Source organism: Chlorocebus sabaeus, chromosome 6 (genome assembly GCF_047675955.1).
Source record: "Chlorocebus sabaeus isolate Y175 chromosome 6, mChlSab1.0.hap1, whole genome shotgun sequence".
Lineage (NCBI taxonomy): Eukaryota > Metazoa > Chordata > Mammalia > Primates > Cercopithecidae > Chlorocebus > Chlorocebus sabaeus.
In genome coordinates, this window is record NC_132909.1 from 53,326,355 (window position 1) to 53,336,023 (window position 9,669).

Consider the following 9,669-nt stretch of genomic DNA (forward strand, 5'->3'; position numbering starts at 1 on the left):
GAACAAAATTCCAGAATACCTTCACATTCCAATTAAAGATGAAACAATGGAAGCAATATTCACATGTAGGGACCAGCCTTACAGGGTCTGTGGGTCTTTCTCCCCATGTGCGGAGACAAGAGATCATAAAGACACAAGACAGAGAGAGAGAGACGAAAAGACAGCTGGGCCCGGACACCAGTAGTGGCCCCGAATGCCTGGCTGTGCTGTTATCTATTGGATACAAGACAAGAAGGCAGGGTAAGGAGTGAGAGTCATCTCCAATGATTGGTAAGGTCACGTGGGTCATGTGTCCACTAGACAGGGGGCTCTTCCCTGTTTGGCAGCCGAGGCAGAGGGAGGACAGCTTGTGCCATTATTTCTACATTTCAGAGACTTTTAGTACTTTTACTAATTCTACTACTATCTAGAAGGCAGAGCCAGGTGTACAGGATGGAACATGAAAGTGGACCAAGAGCATGACCACTGAAGCACAGCATCACAGGGAGACGGTTAGGCCTCAGGATGGCTGCGGGGGATCTGATGTCAGACCCTCCACAAGACGGGGTGGAGCAGTCTTCTCTCAACTCCCCGCCCCTGGGAAAGGGAGACTCCTAAGTAACAGGGGCTGCTAAGTAACAGGGGCTTTTTCTAGGCACTGACACTACCGCTAGACCAAGGAGCCCTCTAGTGGCCGTGCCTGGGCATAACAGAAGGCTCACACTCTTGGTCTTCTGGTCACTTCTTGGTCTTCTGGTCACTTCTCCCCATGTCCCTTCAGCTCCTATCTCTGTATGACCTGGTTTTTCCTAGGTTATGACTGCAGAGCAAGGATTATTATAATATTGGAGTAAAGAGTAATTGCTACAAACTAATGATTAACGATATTCATATATAATTATATCTATGATTTCTATCTAGTACAACTATTCTTATTTTATATTTTTTATTATACTGGAACAGCTCCTGCCCTCGGTCTCTTGCCTGGGCACCTGGGTGGCTTGCCGCCCACGTTCACATATGAAACATGGAGAGGAATTGAACCTATCAAGCAACAAATACAATGTAACGAAGTGGGAAGGATTTAAAGGTTTTGATATTTTGTATCAAAGCTCTGCCTTTTCCAACCAATACTACAAAAAAGATGGAACAGATAAGGAGACTACATTATTCTTCCTTGCAGCCTCCACAGGGCACTTTGAATGTCCCTGTTTCAGCATGGGGGTGATCACCATGTACCGTCACTGAGGCCGCTGCACCCTTCCTGGCGGAGAGAGACACAGCTGAACTGAGGTACCCTCCAAGGGCTGTTCCATAAAATAAGCAAACAACTGAAAGGTGAGAGCTGCAGGTGGAGAAGGCTTTACACTTCCCACCTGCAGAGAGAACTCTTGGAATGGAGGAAACAATTTTATAGTAAGAGAAAAGGATCCCTGAGAGAGGAAGAAAACCAAATATGGCACCAATAAAATATACGACCATGTTATTAATGGAGGTGTCAGAGCAGGCTAGGTTGAGAAGTTGAGAAGGGTCACAGAAAAAATTAGAGATTTCCACATCGTTGAAGCAGGTGAGTTGTAACACAATCAAATTGTGTAGCTGGGAATCCAACAGGCTAAGAAGACAAGACACCAAAACTAAAAAGCCACAAAGGCGTGGGTTCATGATGACTGGGTAGTGTAGGGGGTGACAGTTGGCCACAAACCGGTCATAGGCCATCACAGCCAGGAGCAGACTTTCCATACATGCGAAAAGGATCGAAAAAGACATCTGAATCAGGCAGCCCACATAAGAGATGAGTCTGCTGTGAGCCTGGATGTTCATCAGCATCTTGGGGACTGTAGTGGAGGCAAAACCGATGTCAGCCAAAGACAGGTTGGAGAGGAAGAAGTACATGGGGGTGTGGAGGTGGGAGTCAGAGCCGACGGCCAGGATGAGCAGGTTCCCCAGCACCGTGACCAGGTACATGGACAGGAACAGCCCAGCGAGGACAGTCTACAATTCTAGATCATCTGGGAGTCCCAGGAGCAGGAATTCTAAGACACCTGGTTAGATTCTCTGGCTCTGTGTATCTTGGACACAATTGAGAAGAAGAGAATTGGAAGGAAGGAAAGAACAAAATCAGCACCCAGCACTGGGTCTGTATTTTGGATACAAGAAATTTACAATTAATGTTTTCACATTTGAGGATCATACACCCTCAGCCATATTTCTCAGTTTTGAAAACCCTAATTTTCTTTTTCTTTTTTTTAGACTCACGGAATACATATGTAGGTTTGTTACATGAGTAAATAGTGTGTCGGTAAAGGCTTGGTGCAGCGATGATCCCAACACCAAGGTAGTGGGCTTAGTACTGGATAGATAGCTTTCCACCCCATGCACCTCCACCCTCCCCCATCAAGCAGTCCCCACTGTCTGTTTTTTCCCATCTTTGTGTCCATAAAACCTAATTTTCTACAAATCCTTTTAGGATTGATTGGTGTGTTAGTCACCTGATTCTGTAGGCCCTTACCTTAGAGACACTCAACTGAACAAAGTGAGAAGAGCAAGAACATTTGAGAAAATTCATGATCACGTTAAAATGCAGCATACTCTTTTCAGTAAAAATATAAAATTAAGAAATATTGACCAGGCACTGTGGCTCATGCCTGTCATCCCAGCACTTTGGGAAGCCAAGGCGGGTGGATCACTTAGGCTCAAGAGTTTGAGACCAGCCTGGCCAACATGGCAAAACCCTGTCTCTACTAAAAATACAAAACTTAGCCAGGCATGGCGGCATGCACATGTGATCTCAACTACTTGGGAGGCTGAGGTAGGAGGATCGCTTGAGCCCAGAGGTGCAGGTTACAGTGAGCCAAGTTCCCACCATTGCACTCCAGCCTGGATGAGTGAGACTTTGTCTTAAACACACACACAAAAAGTAAAGAAATATCTTTGTAATTAAAATAAACCAAGAGACATTCAAATATACCTTATTTCATCCCAGTTCAATGCTACAAATTCCTTTGATTTACAATATTTAGAAATATTCTGTAATACCTAGGACCACGTTATTTCAAAGGTAAATCAAAGTTGACAGTTCATAAGCAGACAACATTTTCACATGCCTTTTCTGTTCTAGTATTCATTGTCCTCATGTTTTCTGACTTCGCTTTCCTATGGAAGTAAAGGCTCCCTCAAATATGTGGGTTTTCTTTTGAAATTCATTTAATATTCAACTCCTGTCCTTGCTTAGGTGGACTCAGAGTTTTGACAAGTAAGGTTTAGTTAGATGTGCATAATCAAAGCCATCAGTGACTACAAGTTGTCTGTAGTGAGCAAGGCACCTGTGGATGTTTGAGCATTAATACATTTTTTTTTTCTTGAGATGGAGTCTTGTTCTGTCACCCAGGCTGGAGTGCAGTGGCATAATCTTGGCTCACTGCAACCTCCGCCTCCCAGGTTCAAGAGATTCTCCTGCCTCAGCCTCCTGAGTAGTTCGGATTACAGGCACATGCCACCATGCCCAGCTAATTTTTGTGATTTTAGTAGAGACAGGGTTTCATGTTGGTCAGGCTGATCTCGAACTCCTGACCTCGTGATCTGCCCGCCTCGGCCTCCCAAAGTGCTGGGATTACAGGCATGAATGAAATTTTAACAACACTTTTGCATTACTTTCTGTGAGGCTAGAAATACGTGAAAGTCTAAAATGTGTTTATATCTAAGCAATAATGTTTACCTTCCCCTCTTCTTTCCGTCTTTCTCTTTTTTTTCAATATTTAACAAAAATCTGTGTCATGGCTTTTGAATAACTGAATGTTCGTAGAGGCCATTATTCAGTTGGTGCAAAAGTAATTGCGGTTTTTGCAAAAAAAAAAAAAAAGTGAAAACCGCAATTACTTTTACACCAACATAATACATGGAATTCTACGGCCCATGTGTTCATGACACAGACAAAACAGTGCTATTTTAGGTTGTCTGTTTCCATGCCATGGCATGTTCCTGAAAGGGATGAACAAACGGACAGGAAATCACGTGCGTTGAAGCCTCACTGATCAGAGCCATTTTTTTTTTTTTTTTTTGGTGAACCAAGGAAGAATCTGTTCAGTATTTACAGAGATTTTTGGCTTTATTTTATTCTGTGTATATAATTTTTTGTGAAACGCTCTAAGAAATCAAGGGAATGTACATAACATGTATGTACTTTTAAAATAAACGATAATGAAATACCCAAGTACCGATCCCACAATTTAACAAATGGAATAAAACCAATCTTTGGGCCGGGCGCAGTGGCTCATGCCTGTAATCCAAGCACTTTGGGAGGCCGAGGTGGCAGGATCACTTGAGGTCAGGAGTTTGAGTCCAGCCTGACAAACATGGTGATACCCCGTCTCTAGTATAAAAACTAGCCTGGTGCAGTAGTGCCTGCCTGTAATCCCAGCTACCTGGGAGGCTGAGGCAAGAGAATCGGGAGGTGGAGGCTGCGGTGAGCCAAGATTGCGCCTCTGAACTCCAGCCTGGATGACAGAGCAAGACTCCATCTCAAAGAACCCAAAAAAACAAAAACCAATATTTAAGCCAGGCTTGGTGGCTCATGCCTGTAATCCCAGCATTTTGGGAGACCGAGGTAGGCTCATCACTTGAGGTCAGGAGTTCGAGACCAGCCTGGCCAACATGGTGAAATCCCACCTCTACTAAAAAACAAAGATTAACTGGGCATGGTGGCACACACCTGTAATCTCAGCTACTCGGGAGGATGAGGCATGAGAATCATTTGAACTCAGGAGGTGGGGGTTGCAGTGAGCCAAGATTGCACCACTGCACTTCAGCCTGGGCGACACAGCAAGACTCAGTCTCAAAAAACAAACAAAGAAAACCAAAACAAACAAGAAAAAAAAACACAATCTTTGAAGCCGTGCATCCTTTATGGTTCCAGGCACCCCAATCCTATTGCACAGGTAACCTCCAATGTGAAATTTGAGTTAATCTCTTCTTTACACTCTACTCATATATGTATCCTTAAGTAATGAATCATTTAATTTTGCCTTCCTTTCTTAAATTTTATGTCAATGAAAGTATAGAGCAGGTAGTGCTCTGTAACTTGCTTTTTCATTCAGCATTTCTGCAGAGTTCTATCCACGTTTATATATATAATATACATCATTTTCTTTTTTAAAAATATAGGTACATAGTAGGTATATATATCTATGAAGGACATGAGCTATTTTGACACAGGCATACAAGGCACAATAATCACACCAGGGTAAATGAGGTATCCTCTACTTCACGCATTTATCCTTTCCTTGTACCAAACAATCCAGTTACTGTTAACTTTTCAATGTTCAATAAATTATTGTTCATTAGTCACCTAATATTGGATCTCATTGTCTCTATACTTTTATGTTGCTTAACCATCCCCACTTTCGCCCCCACCCCCACTCCCCTTCCCAGCCTCTGGTGATCATCCTTCTACTCTCTATCTGCATGATTTCCATTGTTTTAATTTTTAGATCCCACAAATAAGTGAGAACGTGTGAAGTTTATCTTTCTGTGCCTGGCCCATTTCATTTAAATTGATGGCCTCCAGTTCCACCCAAGTTGTTGCAAACAGGATCTCTTCCTTTTTTATGGCTGCATAATACTCTATTGTGCATATGTACACAATTTCTTTATCCATTCATCTGTTGAATGGATGGTGAATGCTTAGCTGCTTCCAAATCATAGCTACTGTGACTAGTGCTGTATTAAACATGGGAGTGCAGGTATCTCTTCAATATGCTCATTTCCTTATTGGGGGGGATATACTTAGCAATAGAATTGCTGTATCTTTTTTTTGAGACAGAATCTTGCTGTCGTCCAGGCTGGAGTGCAGTGGTGCAATCTCAGCTCACTGCAAGCTCCGCCTCCTGGGTTCAAGCAATTCTTCTGCCTCAGCCTCCTGAGTAGCTGGTACTACAGGCGCCCCTTACCATGCCTGGCTAATTTTTTGTATTTTTAGTAGCGATGGGGTTTCACCATGTTAGCCAGGCTGGTCTCGATCTCCTGACCTCGTGATCCACTCGCCTCGGCCTCCCAAAGTGCTGGGATTACAGGCATGAGCCACCATGCCCGGCCCGGAATTGCTGTATCTTATGGTAGCTCCATTTGTAGTATTTTGAGGTAACTCGAACTTGTTCTCCATAGTGTTTGTACTAACTTGCACTCCCACCAACAGTGTACAATTGTTCCCCTTTCTCCACATCCCTGCATTTGCTATTGCCTTTTTGATAAAAGCCATTCTAAATGGGGTGAGATGGTATCTCCTTGTAGTTTTGATATGCATTTCTCACTTTTTTTTTTTTTTTTTTTTTTTTTTTTTTTTTTTTGAGACAGAGCCTTGCTCCATTTTCAAGGCTGGAATACAGTGGGGCGATCTCAGTTCACTGCAACCTCTGCCTCCCAGGTTCAAGTGATTCCCCTGCCTTGGTCTCCTGAATAGCTGGGATTACAGGTGCCTGCCACCATGTCCGGTTACTTTTGTATTTTTAGTAGAGATGGAGTTTCACCATATTGGCCAGGCTAGTCTCAAACTCCTGACCTCAAGTGATCCACCTGCCTCAGCCTCCCAAATTGCTGGGATTACAGGTGTGAGCCACCACGCCCGGCCCGCATTTCTCTTAAAAGACATTTTTATTTTTGATGCCTCCTGTGTGTCAAGCAGGATAGAGACTCTAGGGAATTAGAAATGAAAGTGACTCAGTTGTTCCTGTCACAACAATCACTACTTATTTATATAAGGACAAAAATAAAATATCCTGTGGGAAGTAAAGACACAGTAACTTCAAGTCACAAAATATTTCGGTTGTATGATACAAAGATTAATCTTAAAATATTAACAATTTCTAGAATACACGTTGCCTTTATGCATCCATCACATATAGACCCCACAGAAGCCCCCATGATCTGATTAATCAATACTGAATGTATCTGTGTCAACTAAAAATCAACCCAGGTGGCAATGTTGAGTCTCAGAAACACTAACATCTTGCCCCCTGCCACACAGGTAAGTGGAATGAACAGGGTTTAAAAAAAAAAATATATAGACCGGGCGCAGTGGCTCACGCCTGTAATCCCAGCACTTTGGGAGGCCGAGACGAGCGGATCACGAGGTCAGGAGATCGAGACCATCCTGGCTAACACGGTGAAACCCCGTCTCTACTAAAAATACATTTAAAAAAATGAGCCGGGCATGGCGCGGGCGCCTGTAGTCCCAGCTACACGGGAGGCTGAGGCAGGAGAATGGTGTGAACCCGGGAAGCGGAGCTTGCAGTGAGTGGAGGTCGTGCGGCACTGCACTCCAGCCTGGGTGACAAAGCAAGACTCCGTCTCAAAAAAAAAAAAAAAAAAAAAAAAAAAAAAAAAATTGTAGGTTGATGCAAAAGGAATTGTGGTTTTTGCTGTCACTTTGCCACCAACCTAATAAATGATCAGTCTCTGAGTCTCAGACATGAACCTTTTTTATGTTTCCCAGCTATCAGAAAGGTGTAAGCAGAGGTCAGAGGTCTTAACCACAGGCACATCGGAGGTGTGTTTTCAAACTGTTTCCAGCTTCCTGAGTAGGAATGAGGCCAAAACCCTGATTTTATTTCTCTTTTGAGAAGGCGGATTGCTGCAAGGAAAGCCAGGAACAGGCGCAAGGGACATATGTGCCCTGAGTGATCCTGTGCCAGTTCTTTCTGGGATCTTTGATGTGATCTCAGCTGCCCTTTCTACACTTGACACAGTGAACGTAGCACCCACTGGTCTAGCTGTGGTCTACCAGGAACGCCCCCCAAAGAGAAGGGCACAGTGAGCAGGGGCATGGGTCCAGAGTGACAGGGATTTGAGAGGGCAGGTTGGATGCAGGAAGAGGCCTGGCCAAATGCCACATGCAAGGATTTAGATGGCCTGATTCAAACAAGGCTTTACTCCTCTCTACTTCATGAAATACTACAAGTTATATAAAAATGCATAGCTCCTTTCCTCGTGCAAAATAACGTGTGCACTTATAGATTGCAGAAGGCTATGCAGCTAAAATGAAACAAACCACATAGAACACAGAACTGAGAACCTGGCATTCAGGAAGCCCTCAGGAAAAGTTCATGATGTCATGGTGACTGTCCTCTTCCTCATCACCTTCATAATCCTTTTACAGTGTTTATGGAATGCCTTAGAGACCTATTTTTTTCCTAGCTTCAATGAGATGTTTATAGCAAGTAGAACCAGCGTAGGAAGAAAGTAAAACTGAATGAGATTTCGGAGACCCCACCACAACCCAGAACATAAACTCCAGTCGTCTGAGCTGATTATTTTGCACATTGGTGTCCTCCCATCTGCCACCTCACTGTCCTGTTTGTCTTGAGGAGGAGGAAACAAGGCTCCTGACCGTCCCTCAGCACTCACTGAGCTGCGCTTCCCCTCTGGTGAGCCATGACCACGGAGAGCAGGTCCGCTGTCCTCCCTGCGTGGTGCACGATGGAGGCTCAGGCTCTGTCCTCAGGACTGGCAGGAAGACAGGGTCAGACATGAGCCTCCTGATGCAGACCACAGGTGTGGAGCCCACTGGACTGGAAGCTCACACTGCAGGGCTGGAGGCACAGGCTGAGTATTTACAGGCTGAGTATTTACTATGCTATGGCCGTGGGGGCTCAATGCACAGAGCTCCTCATTAGCCAAATTCATTCAAGTTCCCCAATCTCTAGGGACTGCCTCATATTAATGCAGGATGAAGTAGAAAAAAATGAGTGTCCATAGAAGCTTTTGGGCTCTTCCGCTAACCAGGAGAAAGCTTGTATTATTCGCTTTTTTTTCTTTTTAAAGATCCAACTGCTTTAATTTTCATCTATTATGGTAAAATATACCATGTATAAATATTAAAAAGTATAAATATATATTATTTCATATAGAAAGGTCAATATAAACATTTACAATTTCCACTATTTTTAAGTTTACAGTTTAACGACATTAAGTGCATTTGCACTATTTAGCAACCATCACCACCATCAGCTCCAGAATATTTTTATCTTTCAAAATGGAAACTGTGCCCATTAAACTCTCCGCTCCTCTCTCGCACCCACCCCTTGGGGCCACCATTGCATTTTCCAACTCTATGAGTTTAACTACTCTAGATACTTGATATCAGTGGAATCATACTGTGTTTATCTCTTTTTTTTTTTTTGAGACAGTCTCATTCTGTCATTCAGGCTGGAGTGCAGTGGCACGATCTCGGCTCACTGCAACCTCCACCTCCCGGGTTCAAGCGATTCTCCTATCTGTCTCCCGAGCAGCTGGGATTACAGGCACGCGCTACCACACCTGACTATTTTTTGTATTTTTAGTAGAGATGAGCTTTCGCCATGTTGGCCAGGCTTGTCTCAAACTCCTGACCTCGAATGATCTGCCTGCCTCGGCCTCCCAAAGTGCTGGGATTACAAGTGTGAACCACTGAGCCCGGTTGTGTTTATCCTTCTGTGATTTATTTACTTCACTGATGATAATGTCTTCAAGGTATATACTTTTGCATAAAAACCAAAGAGTTGGCTGGGAGCGGTGGCTCATGCCTGTAATCCCAGCACTTTGGAAGGCCAAGACGGGCAGATCACGAGGTCAGGAGTTCGAGACCAGTCTGGCCAATATGGTGACACCCAGTCTCTACTAAAACTACAAGAATTAGCCAGTCGCGGTGGCACACAC

General features: G+C 43.9%; 1 pseudogene; it reads right to left on the reverse strand.

Annotated features, from left to right (window-relative positions):
• Positions 1-1,038: 1,038 nt before the first annotated feature.
• LOC119621863 (putative gustatory receptor clone PTE01) lies at positions 1,039-8,408 on the reverse strand (annotated as a pseudogene).
• Positions 8,409-9,669: the final 1,261 nt, after the last annotated feature.